Below are 15,029 nucleotides of genomic sequence, written 5' to 3'. Positions count from 1 at the left end.
AACTTATGGGATTTGGAGATGCCAATTAATTACCCCCTTCCTCCCTTCTGGCCTCTGCACTAGAGGAAACAGAAGAAGGCAGATGGAGATTGAAGCACATTGGCAGCTTTATTAGTAAGACTGAGTGGGAAGATGTGTTTTGGGTGCGTGACTTTCTCACCTGTCTTAGATAGAATCCACACATCTGCCCAGATGGAGGCCAGGCAGTTTGGTGCCCCTGTAGGGCAGGGAAGTTCTGTCCCCTTAAAGTGTGTGTGTGTGTCAGGGGGAGGGGGGGGCGCGGAAAACCCAGCCCCTTTTTGCCAGTCTAGATGCTGTCACTCTTCTCCCACAAGGCCATGAGTGCTCTGATGCAAGAGCAGGAACAGTTGCTCTGGGGTTTCTTCCTGCGAATGGAGCACACATTCTGCATGAAAGCGTATCCAGGATAGTAAGTAAGGAGTTCTCCCTTATAAACCAATGGTTTCTTTTTAAATTCAGATGCAAAAAATCCAAATGTTGGACAGTGTCTTGTCTAGCTCTGATGCCAGGGCTGGTAATCAGATTACTGTCTGGTTTTGAGTAAACATTTGGTCCCCACACCAATTGTATACTATGAAGATGTAATTTTGGAATGGATTTTGTTGACTAATCATCCTTTCCCCCACAGAATTAAATTCTGTATGTCACAGATAAATGGGCAAAACGTAATTTTTCATCGATCATTTTGAACATTATCAAAATGAATGAACCTCATAAATTTTAATATCTTATTTCAAAAATGAAATATAGTTTTACTTTAACCTATCATATATAAACATTAAGAAATCATTTTAAAAGTTTCTAAGGAGAGACAGAGAGAGAGAGAGAGAGAGAGAGAGAGAGAGAGAGAGAGAGAGAGAGAGAGAGAGAGAGAGAGAGAGAGAGAGAGAGAGACTGAGACTTATAAATGAGCTCATTTGTCACAAAAGATTTGGCCAAAGTCAATCTAGAACAACGGATGGATTTTGGATTTTGTATCCCTTATATATCCTTCAAATATAATTTATTTCAGCAAAGCTTTGAAAGTTCTCATTGGCCATAAAGTTGTGATGTGCCTGGGAAGATAATAGAATTAGAGGCATTTCCAAGAACTTTATTGGTTGACATCATCTTGCACAAAATTAAGACACCTAATGCTGATTGATGCTTACTCAGTTGAAGGCTGTTCCACTTTGAACTCAACTGTGAAAGTAGGTGATACCATAACTAAGTTCTGATTGTTAAGCAGGTGATACCATAACTAAGTTCTGTTCTTTAGAGTATATCAGCAATTACAAAACAACAAAAACTTAGTAAAAACCCCGATAACATTTAACTGAGCAGTGTAGTGTATATGGTGGGCAGCTGCATGTATCCAAACCGTGTCTTTGATTTTAGCATATAGGATTAAAAACCTGAACCTAGAAAGCATAGCCAGTTTTTCTTAGACGCAGTCCTAGTTAACAATGATAAAACCATGCTGTCTACACGCACGATTCATAGCTCAGCCTGATGCATTTTACAGTAACTAGGATTGTCCATAAGACAACTGGTCCTACTGACCTGCATCCATCTCACTCAAAAGTGCTACCACAACTAAGTCCTGTGCTCATTGCAAAAAGGAGTGAGCTACACCATATTCTCCGTCATCCTCCACAGGAAATTAGCATCTGATTTGCTCTTATTCTTACTGACTTGGATAATAAGCTAAAAAGCAATGTGCAAACAAATACCTGGGGATCTTACTATAAACACCAGTTCTGATTCATTCAGTTTGGGGTTGGGCTGAGATTTGCATTTCTAATAACAGTCTACCACGTCATCTTAATGCTGTCTGTTCACAGACCAGATTTTGTCTAGCAATGCTAAAGTGGTGCTGGGTGCTAGAAGTGTTGGTAGACACAGAGGCCATTAGGTTAGGCTCAAACAATTGCTCATTTTTTGAGTCAATACCAAGACGAGGTTAATAAAAGCCCAGTGTGATCTTCCACAAGTCTTCCTCGGCAAGGTGGTGATCTACAGGGCTTTGAGGTGGAGAGCTCCCTGAAAAGCTACGTTCTTGGGCAGGGCCCTGGGGCAGATTCTTTAAGGAGAAATCCAGTGTACCTTGCCAATGGATTGTCTTGTAAGCCAGTGGGTCTACATTGTGGAGAGCAGAAAGTTTATGAGAAATATTGGAATAGATCCCATTTTGGGTCTCACTAGATAGGACCCATAGAGTTGGTACAAGGAACATTAGTTCTTGGATGTATTAGTTCTCATCTCTAGTTGTGCATTAAAATCACTTAGGCAGCTTATAAATAAGAATGCTGCTGCTTGGGCCACACTTCAAATGAAGTGAATAGGAATCTTCTGGCATGAGACCTGGGTATTTATATTTTTTAAAAAGAGCCCAGGTGATTCTGAAGTACATCAGGTGGAAAGGCCGTGGTTTAGGCACACCTTAACTCGGAGGGCAGAAAACTCTCCTGAGATACTCCGTGGTTGTTTGACTTAATTCAACATTTTTGTAATCCAAGGGTTTGTGACCAGATCCCAGTCAGGCTGACCCAACATATTTGCAGTATTTGTGAGAGTTGACCTTGGTTTATAAATTGGGAGACAAATAAGTTTATCAACCAGCATTCCATAGTTGAGTCCTTCCCTAAGAAGATTTAGACTTGGGACATTATGACCCAGGATCTGCCAAAGCTTGGGGCCTTGATCTCCATGTGCAATTACTATCACCATTTTAGAAGAGATGGAAATTCATTATAAGGTTTAGATGTGGTCAGACTTTGAGTGGCCACCTCAGGTTGTATGTGTATGTACATGCATGTGTTCACACCTTGTTACATCAGCTAATAAAAAAAAAAAGATTTGAACCTGCTGGTGTATGAAATCAGGTGCCTGGAGGGCTGTCCCATTTCTGCAGACAGTGCAGCAGGAACCCTCACGGGGGGAGCCAGCACCCAGCCTGTCCCTCTGCAGGTGGAGGAGGGGGGTCCAGGGCTGGGGTGACTGGCTTGTGAGGTTCTGGGAGCACTTGTTGAATAATGAGTTTTATCCTGAGGGCATTGCCCTACTTTTAAAGATAATTTTGATAGTTTTTGTGACGGTAGTTTTTTTCTGTTGCTGTTGCCACTTTGGGCCTATTATCACTTGTGGGTATTTTCTAGATGGGGTAGCCAAAAATCATAAGAGAAAAAATTGCATTCTGTGTTTACCCTGAAATTCCTTTGTGGTTATACTGTCCTATGGCTCTGAATGAAAGCAAATCTTTTGAGCATTTTTTTCATTCAGCACTGCGGAGCTCCACCTAGCAAATTTACACACTCTGTGAGCTTTCACAGGCTACTCCTTTCTTCCTCTGAGTCATTATCGACCTGTCATGATGCATGTCCATGGTTTCCTGGGCTGGGAGCCAGGTGACAGCCCTTTCCCTGTTCAGACTGCCTGATATATCATCATCCGGTTTGGTTTTCCCAAAGCCTTCTCTGTGCCTGTTGGTTTTATGGACTAGGATCCTGGTGGAACAAAGCCTCAATGCCCCATACTCATTAGTAAAAGGGGAACAGCCAGCCTGGGAATGAGTTCCTGGGCTGGTGTCAAGGTAGTGTATCACTGAAGGATGTGGAAGAAATTAAGACTCATCTGTCAATCATCTTGAGACAGCACTAGGAATGGGCCCCTCTTGTCTCTGTGGCCTCTGGTTTTAGCACAGGGCTCAGTTCCCACTTGTCTTCAGGCCTTTGGTTGACACCTGAGTTCACTTTCTTGTTCTGCAGGCTAGTGCTGAGGGCTGACCTGAGAACCCCTTTCTGTGGGGTAGGTTCTAGCAGTCGGTAAAGACAGTGGTTCTCAGCCCGGCACTTTTACCCTTCAGGGGACATTTGGGCATGTCTGGAGACAGTTTTGATGCACTTTTACCCTTCAGGGGACATTTGGGCATGTCTGGAGACAGTTTTGATTGTCATGGTTGGGAATGGTAGGTTCTCATGGCATCTAGTGGCTAGAGGACGGGATGCTGCATACTGTCCCTCAGTGCAGAGGCCAGCCCTGCAACTAAGAATTATCTGGCTTCAGAGGGCAGTTGTGTCAAGGATTGAGAAACCCTGGGTAAAGTGGGCTTGTTTCATTTTTTAGGGACCTATGCTTTTTGTTTAGTGTTTTCAGAATTATTGGGGTTGCTGTGGTTTCATTTTTTTTTTCTTTTTGCTGATGGGAAATTCTCTCAACTGTGAAGAACCTGTGGGCCTTGTGAATGAAACTGACAGGGCATGTGAAGCTCTGATATGATCTAGCAGCACAGCCTCTGTCTCCTTTGTTTTCTCTCCCCATTGTCCACCTGCCAGTAATGTGCATACCCAAGAGGCCAAGTCAGAATAGTAAAAGCAACAAACCTTCCTATTTTCCCGCCCCCTTGCACCCTCTAGTGGAGAAGGCTGTACATGAAGTTGCCAGAGGTTGGCTAGGAGAGGGCAGAGAGCAGGAAGGAGGGTCTGTTCTGGAAAAGGAGTCATTAGCTTGAATACAGTATTTGAACATTTGTTTTGCTCTTGACACCAGATGTGGAGCTCTGAACCACACGCAGTGGACTCATACATGTGAGGAAATACCCACTCCAGGGTATTCCTTTCCTGCCCACACTAGGAATGCAAGTGTAGCCTGATGAATGAAGTTTCTGGGCACAGGCCTGCGGGGGTTTGATCACTTTAAATGTAACAGAGACTGGGCCTTTCAAAATCCCAACATTAAGCCCTGGCGGTGTTTCTAAATGGTCAGAGCCTCAGGCAAGCACCAAAGGGTCATGGGTTCAGTCCCTCATCAAGGGCACCTACCTAGGTTGTAGGTCAATCCCCAGCCCCACCTGGGGCTCATGGGGGAGACAACTCATAGATATGTCTCTCACATCAATGTTTCTCTCCTCTGCCGCCTCCTCCTCCTCCTCCTTCCCCTTCTTCTTCTCCTTCTCTCTCTCTCCCTCTTTTCCCTCCTTCCACTCTCTCTAAAAAGCAATGGAAAAAATATCCTTGAGTGAGGATTAAAATAAATATAAACAAGTAAATATAACCAAATATAAACATTTATATTTAAAACCTAGGACATCAAAGGCCTGCCACACACAGGCCGTTGCTCCTGTGTGAGACCAGGTCTGCCAGCAGTTAATAGGGCTTATAATAAAGCCAGGATAAAAACTGATTAAAAAAAAAAAAAAGCCTTCCTAAGAATACCAAAAGTGTGTTGTTTTAGCGAGTGTCTTTTAGTTAGTGACTCAAGACTCATTCAGCCAGTTCTAAAGAGAACAGGCTGCTCTCACCTGGAATATGCTATTCCTGTTTATAGAGAAAAGCTGTGGAATCAGAGGAAAATCATAGGACAAAGCGTTGACATGGAAAAGAAGGGCCCTGTTCTCATCCTTCCTGGCACCACCAGTGGCCCCTGGGCTCCCGGGCTCCCTAGGGTGGGAGGGGCGCTGTGCCTATTACAGCTGTCACAGAGCCACACTGCGGTTTGGGGCTGTGGCCAGGTGGGCCCTGAGATTGGTTTCAAGCTGGTGGCACCAGGCCTGTGTGTCCAAGCCAGGCCAGGAGATGCATCTGCCCAGGTGGAAGACTTACTTTGGAGGAACAGCTGCTTTGCTTGTCTTCTCCTCCTCGCCTTCTTTTAACAGCACAAGACAGCCATATTTTGAGTGAGAATCTTTCCCCCAGACCACCTGTCTTCCTTATACCAGTAGTTCTGTGATTGTGTATTTTTCTCTCTATCATCTGTTTATTCTCGCAACCCCTTAAGGTAGGTGGGATGTTGCATTGGCTGCGCAGTTCCTTATGTCACCAGACTGTGTTTTCTACTTGGTGTTTCACATGAATGAGTCCCTTCCATTTGGAGTTTCTGCAGGTGGCTGATAGGTGCAGCTTGGTTTGGTGGAGACCTATCAAATTAGGAAGCAGGACGGGGCTTGGGTGGATTTGAGTGCTGGTTTGATTCTGACTCTTAACTGGACACCAGAACACTCTCTGGGCCTCAGTGTCCTCCTCTGCAAATTGAGACTTTGTACTTTGCTGTTATTTTTCCAAAGCAAAATTTAATGTCTACCAGTGTGTATAAAGTCTAAAATTTAAAAATTATGCATTTTAAGTCATCATATTTCTTTCCAAAGTTGTTCACTGGGCAAACAGGCTGTTCCAGTTAAGTTTGGTAAGATGGTGTGCGGACATTGGACATTTTAAAGTTGACTTCTGTGTCACGTTTCAGTTGCACAGCAGTAGATACTAAGATTCATCCTGATTGCACATGATAATATCTATTATTTTTTAAAACAATTTCCAAGCACTCATATTGTTCTTAATGCAAATTAATACAGAGTCTGGGAATGACACAGTCAGAATTGTTGCAAAGTTAAATTATTAAGTTGAATCATTAACATTATATAAAAACTGTTGTTACTTCTTATAATAAGGAAATCAAACAAGTCTCTGAAACACAATTTATGACTGACTGTCATCTAATATTTAATCACTCAATAGTGTTCTTTGTTGTACAATTTTACATTTGTAGATAGATACATGGACCGGAATTTAATAAAACAAGCAGAGGAGACCACTGCCAAGCATTAATTTCCTGGCCAGATAACAGAGATAAAATAGAGTTCAGATTCCACTGAAATAGAGTTCAGAAGCTGCACCTACCAGCCACCTGCAGAAACTCCAAATGGAAGGGAGAAGTAGCTAGGGAAGTTTTGCTCTGAATCTCTAGAATGTAAATTGATACATATATTCATTGTACCTGGTATGTTAACATTTGATATGCAAAACCTTTCCTAACATTTTTATTTTTTATAAAAAGAACTAAATTTAAACAAAGAAATCAAATGAAAGCATTTGTGGAACCCCTGGAACATCCCTGGAACCCTGACATTCTTTGGAACAGTCTGAAAATCAGCCATGAGGCTTGCTCACCCCCCATCCATCGCTGACAGTGCTCTGTGGTTCTTCAACTTTGCCCACTTTGTACATGAGGAAGCTAAGACTGACAAACTTGACCAGCATCACACAGGGCAAGGGGTAGAATAAGCTGTAGATTTCCATGTCTTGGGTGCAGGGATTCTTTCAGCTTCTTCTTACCTCCCTTTAGTCTCCCCCTGACTATCTTGGTGACCAAGGATGAAAGGAGCAGCCTCCCCACTGGTTTCTCCTCTCATTCTCTGTTGTGGTCATTTGTGTTTCCTCAATCACTGCCTCTGCTAGAATTTTTTTCTGGAGATTTTTCCTTCTCCTTTTTTTCTTTTAATATCTGTCCTACCACCATAACCACTTTGGGAACTGTGACTTCTCTGCCACCTCCAAGGACAGCTCCTCCTCCACCCCTAACTTCGAGGTGGGCTCACTCTTTCGCTCTCTCATTCTCACTTTCATTCTCTCTCATAACAGCTTTATTAAGATATGACTCATATACTAGTATTATACAGTTCTCCCATTTAAAGTCTTTTAATTTATCCACAGAATTGTGCATCCATCATCACACATTTCAGACCATTTTCTTTATCCCCAAAATAAACCCCACATGCCTTAACTGTCACCTCCCAGTATCCCACTCCTGAGTCCTGAACTACTGCTATTGTACTTGCTGTCTCTGTGGGTTTCCCTGTTCTAGACATCCTATATAATAAAAGCCTAATATGCAAATTGTTAAACTGGGAGTTTGGCCACTTGCTATGATGTATGCTGACCACCAGGAGACGGTGTGGAACATGGTGGGTGTAGGCGATATGGCACTGGCAGTAGGCAGCAGTGGAGGCGCTGTTAGCCCCAATGGGCCCCTATGAGAGCGGGACCACGGTGGGATGGTGGAGCAGGTGAGTGGGTGGCACCAGACCAAGGCAGGTGTGGACGGGGCCCAATCACCCTGCAGAGAGCAACCAGTGGCAGCAGGGGTGAGGCCCCCGCCCAGCTTCCATGCACTGAGCAAGCTGGGGGTGGGGAGCCTGGCCCCAACTGACTGCCCTGCAGACGGTGACTAGTGGCCAGCATGCCCTGATCACCCGATTGGGGTCGGGCCCTGGACTGGGATGGGGAACTGGGGCGTGGGTGGCAGCGACCAATTTCCTGTGACGCCCAGGTGGGGGGCTTCGACCTCTCGCAAGCTACCTGGGGGTGGGATGACGGGGACAGAGGTGATCTCACTTCCCCTGCTATCCTCCCCCAGGATGCCAGGGCTCATGCACCTGGGAAGCCCCCATGCTCAGGTGCAGGATGCCTGTGAGGAGCCCACTCTGCACCCAGGTAGCCTCTTCCAGGTGACTGAGCCATAGCTGCCAAGACCGCAGGGGCCTGTCAGGCTCCGGGTGGGTTCGTGTAGGAGTTTGTCCGTGAGGCCGGACGGAAGAGAGTGTGGTGCCCACCTGGCTTCTGGGCAGCACCACTGGGTGGCCCAGAGGCCCACACTGCTCCCCAGCCCATGGTATTCGGCTTCACTGCGTCTCCACTGGGCACTCAGGCACCATGACTCAGGGGGTTGGGGGCTGCGCAGGGGCTCAGGTGCTGCCCAGGGCCCAGAGGTCAGCTGGGATCTGCCCATTCATGCCAGATGCTCACACTTCGATGGCCAGCCAGGCCTAGGGACTGCACCAGTGCACAAATTGCATGAACCAGGCCTCTAGTTTCATATAAATGGAGTCAGCATGCTCTTTTGTGACTGCCTTTTTTTACTTCCCATAATGTTTTCAGGGGTCATCCATGTTGTAGCATGTATCAGTACTTCCTTCCTTTTTATTGACAATTATATTGATAGATATCTGGTGCACGAAATTCATGCACTTGTGTGTGGGTGGGGTGTCGCTCAGCCCAGCTTGCAGTCTGTCATAGTCTGGGAGCCCTCAGAGGATGTCCTACTGATGGCTTAGGGGAGCGGGGAGCTGGTCTAAGCCATGGTCTGGCCTCTCTCTGCAGGAGGTGACCTGCAGGCCTGTTCGGGATGGTGTGGGCAGCTAGTGGCTGGCCCTGCTCCAAAATGCGCCATGGCCAATGGAAGGCGACTACATGGGTTATCAGGGGATGGTGCCAGCCACCATTGCCCCATCGCCACTGGTTGCTGCCACTCCCCACCCCATCACCATCCCCTCCCTCTGCCTGCTAGCATGCACCTTGGCTGGCCTGGCGACACCTGCTTGCCATCCCCACCCTCCCCCCCATTGACTGGTTGTTCCGCCATTAGGTTGATTTGCATATTACCCTTTTTTTTTTTTTTAATATATTTTATTGATTTTATACAGAGAGGAAGGGAGAGAGATAGAGAGTTAGAAACATCGATGGGAGAGTGTCATCGATCAGCTGCCTCTTGCACACCCCTTACTGGGGATATGCCCACAACCAAGGTACATGCCCTTGACCGGAATCGAACCCGGGACCCTTCAGTCCCCAAGCCGACGCTCTATCCATTGAGCCAAATCGGTCCCGGCATATTACCCTTTTATTATATAGGATTGCTTTACTTGGAGGGAGATTTATCCACCAGAATGAGCTTAGAAGGAGTGTTTTTCAAGGTGTGGTCCTACATTTTAACAGGCAACCCAGATGAGTGTTATGCATTGTATTATTTGAAAGCATCTATTTTGAAGTGTGACACTTCAGTAAAGTCATTGGCTCATTAAAATTATGCCTCTGGCTCACTAGATACACATTCAGTATCTAGTTTTTATTGTTAAAAATTGAGCACCCAGTATCTTTTTATCAATCTATATAGGCTCATAATATTTCCATGTCTTGAAAGTCTCCATACTCACAGAGCATTCGATGATTTCGATAAGTATTTTTAAGGGGTCATGCAGGAAAGCTAATTTAGGTGATAGGATTGTGTAGTAGATAGATACTATCCTAGATTAGAAGAAAAGATGGCAATTAGCCTGACATGGTGGTGGCTGAAGGCAGAAAAAGAAATGTTGCAGCAAAGAGCACTAAGTCTGTTTTAATAGTTTGGCTGTTGCTGAACTAAGTAAGCTTCCTAACACTGTTCCTTTCTTTGATACCTTCTCCCAATTATTAGAATCATCCATTCAACAAAGTTGCCCAAACTGGAAAACCTGGGCTAATACCATTTTCTTTGTTTGCTTTCATCCCTGTGTAATCAGCCAAATAGTTTGGTCAGGTTTCCTCATAAATATGTCTCTGACCCACTGCCTCTGTCTAGTTCTATTGATAGTTCCCAACATCAGTCTCTTTTTCTTGTGCCCCCAAACACTGCAGTTGTCTAAATTGATCCTTCCCACGGCCACCAGAATGGTTCACTTAAAATGAAAGCAGGACCAGGATGCTTCCATGCTTGACATTCTTCACTTTCCCTCCTTCTGTGGGATGAAATCTAAGCTCCCTGCTATGGTATATAAGACTCTCAGTGGCCTGTCCTCTGCCTGCTTTTCAGGCCGCCGTGGACCCGGGCCTGACTTCCGCCCCAGCCTCCCTGTCCTCCTGCCTGTGTCCACTCCGAGGTTGCCTGAGCTGGCGTGATGGCTCAGACAACCCCTGGCCTGCCCTGTCCCCATGCCCGTCTGCTCCAGGGCTGCCCGAGCCACTGCAGCGGCGCAGCAGCTCAGGCAGGCCCCTGTCTCTGTCTCTGTCTCCGCTCCAGGCCTCACTTGTGTGCACAGCCTCATCCTGACCAGTTGTTACTGTTACGGCATCCTGGCCTAATTTGTGTATTACTATACACACACACCACACACACACACACACACACACACACACACACACACACTAGAGGCCTGCCCTTAGCCCAGCCTGCCCCCTTTCATAATTCAGGAGCCCTCGGGGGTGGGAGGCGACCCAGTGATCAAGGGAAGGTGATGCCCCCATCATACTTCCGCTGCTGCCACTGCCAGTAGTGCAAGCCTTAGCTGGCCCTGGTTACCTGAGTCTCAGGTGGCCCTGGGCAGCTGGCAGCTGACATCTGAGACTTGCCTTCGCCCTGAGCCAGCCCTAGGCAGCTGGGGAGCCAACATCCCTAAGTTGCAGTTATTTCAAGCAGGCAGAGGACAGGCCACTGAGAGTCTTATATACCATAGCCTACACCTTGGACTGGCCCTGGGTAGCTGAGGGGCTGAGGGGACTGGGGTACTCTAGAAGTAGGTACGTTGAGTGGCCAGACCTACCTGGGAGTGGGCCTGACTATGCCACATGCCTTCTGCCCCCAGCAGTACTGAGGGAACTGGGCGCCACCATCTGTGGCTGTGGCCACCACCATCTTTGAGGGCATCACAGTTAATTAGCATATTCCCTCTTTTTTGGCTGTGGATGCCACCATCTTTGTGAGGGTGTGATGGTCAATTAGCATATATCCTCTTTATTATTAGATAGGATAGATTCTATTGTATGACTATACCACATTTTGCTTATCCATTTGCCAGTTGATGGACATTTGGGTATTTCATTTTTTTCTTTAAATCTATTATGAATAGTGCTTCCATAAACGTTAGTGGATAGATTTTACTATGGACATATGTCTCCATTGTTCATGGGAGAATTCCTAGGAGCAGAGTTGTCTGGGCAACATGGGAACTGTGGGCTTAGCCATTTGAGTAACTGCCAAATGACTGTGCACACCAGCTGCACCCTATCCATCCCCACCAACATCCTCAACATTTGTTCTTATGTCTTTTTCAATGACAGCCATTCTAATGAGTGTGAACTGGCATATCGTTGTGGTTTTGCTTGCATTTCTCTAATGACTATTGAAGTTGAGCAGTTTTACATGTGCCTTTATTTTTTGAATGAAGAGAACTGACACATTTCCTTGCCAAAGATCTTTGACCATGTTTGGGAAGGTGGAGCCAGATATTGTGCTGAGGAGTCAATGGGGAAAGGAAGTGAACATTGCTCTTTCAGGAAGCGCAGGAATAGAGGAAATGTGTGAGGGTGGTTAGTGGCAGCGACTGATCTGGCAGCTTGACTCTGTGAACAGACTTGCTGCAAACTTCTTTCTAGAGGAGAATGGACAAAGTCCTGGCCTTGGGCTGTCATCGCTCGGATTGGCAACAAGGCTTCAGAGATACACGTCTTGTCCTCTCTGTGCCTGTCACGTCCAGTTGGCTGGAGGCTCTAGCTATTGGAAGGCCAGTAGCAGGCAGATTCTTGGCCCGATAGACCACTTTTTAATCATTGTTGTTCTGTAGCCTCTTGATTAATTGTGTGGTCATTACTGATGATCATCATTAGGTCTTTGCATGACACCATGACCCTCTGGTAAGGACTGCAGCCTCCTATTACTATAGATGGTAGGGGAGCCTCTCAAATAATGGTTTTTGCAAAGTCTTAAAAATTCAATCATTTCAAAAGGAATTGTGTAAATGAATTCTAAGTCTCTGTGTGTGCTGTTTGTGTGCTGACAAAGTTGCAGTTATTTCAAGCTATAGATTCCACCGGAAAAAAAAGAATATTTCTGGTCTTTCTATAGTCATTTATAGTCTGAACCCACAATATCCAGAACTGCACTCTAAAGTCCGAGTTAGGGATTTTCACTTCAAATTTGTATGACTGAGCTGGAATCATTTGATCTTGGCTAGGTATTTGCCCACTCAGTGCACTCCTGGTGATTCTGACTCGCCCCGAGGCCAAGGCAGTGATGCTTTTGGCCCTGGCCTTTCCTTTGCTTACACTCTGCAACTTTGAGCAGTGTCCTCAGGAGATTAATGGAGGAAGCAGAGTGACTTTCTGTCTGAATGGGGACAGGTAATTCCTGTTAGCATCTGGGTTTCTTGGTAGGGCACCCAGACTGTTTTTCTTGGTAGACGACCTCCTGCACTTTCTGGGGAAATCCCTGCAGCCCTGACATGAAATCTACTCACAGGCCTGGGTTATCACGAAGAAAGTGTTGCCACTTCCTGAGGACCTGGGGCAGCACCCAGTCAGCGGAATGGCTTCTAGACATCAGCCCCTCGAGGGCAGGAACCCTGTTCCATTCACTGATCAGTCCCCAGGGCCTGGTTGCAAAGCTCAGCCTCTGCTTGTGGAACTGATGTAGGAAGCAGCCATAGCAGGTGCTGTCCAGCTGGTGTGCACTTGGAAGGGCAGAATCAAGGGCACGGTGCCCAGATGACTCTTTAATTAGTCACCAGCTATTTTCTTGTTTCCCTGAGAAAGTATGCAGGGAGTCCCTTAGAGGTCCCTCTGGGGTCGCACACAGGAACAGCCAAGGCCGGCAGACAGTGTCCTAAGTCTGCAGACCAGGAGGAAGCCTCCTAGGCTGGTGCAGTGGAGAAGGTGGTCAGGTGCTGGTGGGGCTGCAGGAATGGGGAAGTCTGGATTGTCAGTGTGATGGGGCAAGGCCAGCAGGTGGGGGAGCAGGTCAGTGGGAGAGCCTGTGCTCATCTGCAGGGCTGTGGTGATGGCAGACCAGCAGTGCAGAGAGTTCGATGGCATGGAGGAACTGACAGCAGTGATCCAGTAGTGTCAATGGAATTGAGGCCACCTGGTGTTGGCAATGTGGTGGTGTGGCAATGAGGCCCACATCAGGGGCCTCTTGAATTTGAGCAGCAGTAGAGCCATCCTACAGACTGTTGAAGCACAGGCTGCTGTCTCCCTTTGCCTGCCCCCAGTGTTACTGACTCGGGAGGTCTGCAGTGGGCCTGAGATTTGCATTTCTCTTACTTTGCTCTTGTTACTGAGTTAGAGATCCCACTTTGAAAACCACTGGCCTAGAGTTTTCTGTTAAGTGCCAATCATAAATATTTTAGGCCTTTGAGCTACATAGGATTTCTGTCACATCTTCTTAGTCACTTTTCACAACCCTTTTAGCAAGTATAAGCCATCTGGGCTGTTGATGAATGGGCTGGTGGGAGAGTGGGGGTGACGGATAGGGGGGCAGGGTCTGGTTTACTACCTCTGCAGCTCCCTGCATGATCCATCCTCTGCTGCACAGCTGGCTGACCTCTGCCAATTGTACCTCCCTGTGCCTTTGTATTTTCTTCTCTGAAACAGACATAGTAATATTAACAATCCTTATATATGGGGCTCTTTAAGAGTTCAATGAGAAAAGGCACACAAAAATTTTACCATGATGCATAGGACATACCTAGAATTTATTGATTATTTAATACTAGTATTAGTAGTGGTACTGACCACTGCTGATGACCGTTGATAGGCGAGGGAAAGATAGGGACAGGAAGATCAACATTGCAGACTCTGAAAGCGAATAGGGCCAAGGCTTTGTTATAGTTTCTCCTTTGGCTGTTTAAGAAACAGAATCCTTTGAGCTGAATACATGCAGGGTGAGTCCCACAGGAAACTCTTGCTCAGCCTTCCTTTGGGCATACTTAGAAAATGGTGTCAATCATAAGCTGGCTGGTTCTTGGGCCCAGGACTGTGGCCAAAGTGGGTGGGTATCTTAGCCTATCTTTAACTCCTGTAACTCATTTGCAGCTGCACTTCAGCCCCATTTGCTGTGAAGCTTTGATTTAGGACAGTGTTTCTCAAACTTCTTGCATGATGAGAATCACCTGGTGGAGTTGTTAAAATACAGATTCCTGAATCCCAACTAAGAAGTGCTAAACTGGAATTTTTGGGAACATATAGGTAAAATTGTATACTTAGAGCACTAATTAAGTATACAATTTTACCTATATGTTCCCCAAAATTTTATTTTAACAACTCCACCAGGTGATTCTCATCATGAGAGAAGTTTGGGAAACACTGATTTAGGATATTGACCAGACTGTTTGGATACCAAATAGGATCTGGTTGCATTAGTGTTGAAATTATACTTTTATTTTTTTTGTAAATTAAAATACAGTGGACATACAGTCATATGTTTGTTTCATGTGTACAGCACACTGATTTAACCTTTGTATTCCTCACTATGTGATGAGCAAAGGGAACTATACCCTTTAACCTCATTTTGCCAGATGTGAATGAAACAGCCACAGGAAAGCAGGCTGTCCCGCGCGCCACACTTCCTGTGCTGAAGTGTGGGAGTGAGAAGTGCGTGCAGCTTTCACTCATGATACCTAGAACGAAAAGACAGCAGGGTGTCACCCCAGCATAGCCTGTGCGCTGGTGCCT

General features: G+C 46.1%; 1 protein-coding gene across 4 annotated transcripts in view; it reads left to right on the top strand.

The window, feature by feature from the left end:
• Positions 1-15,029, top strand: part of MGAT5 (alpha-1,6-mannosylglycoprotein 6-beta-N-acetylglucosaminyltransferase) — a 353,237-nt gene that overhangs the window by 135,847 nt on the left and 202,361 nt on the right. The window lies entirely within an intron of this gene.

The sequence above is a fragment of the Pipistrellus kuhlii genome, unplaced genomic scaffold, assembly GCF_014108245.1.
Source record: "Pipistrellus kuhlii isolate mPipKuh1 unplaced genomic scaffold, mPipKuh1.p scaffold_m20_p_7, whole genome shotgun sequence".
In the NCBI taxonomy this organism is placed as follows: domain Eukaryota; kingdom Metazoa; phylum Chordata; class Mammalia; order Chiroptera; family Vespertilionidae; genus Pipistrellus; species Pipistrellus kuhlii.
This window is presented reverse-complemented; position numbering and strand designations above follow the sequence as displayed.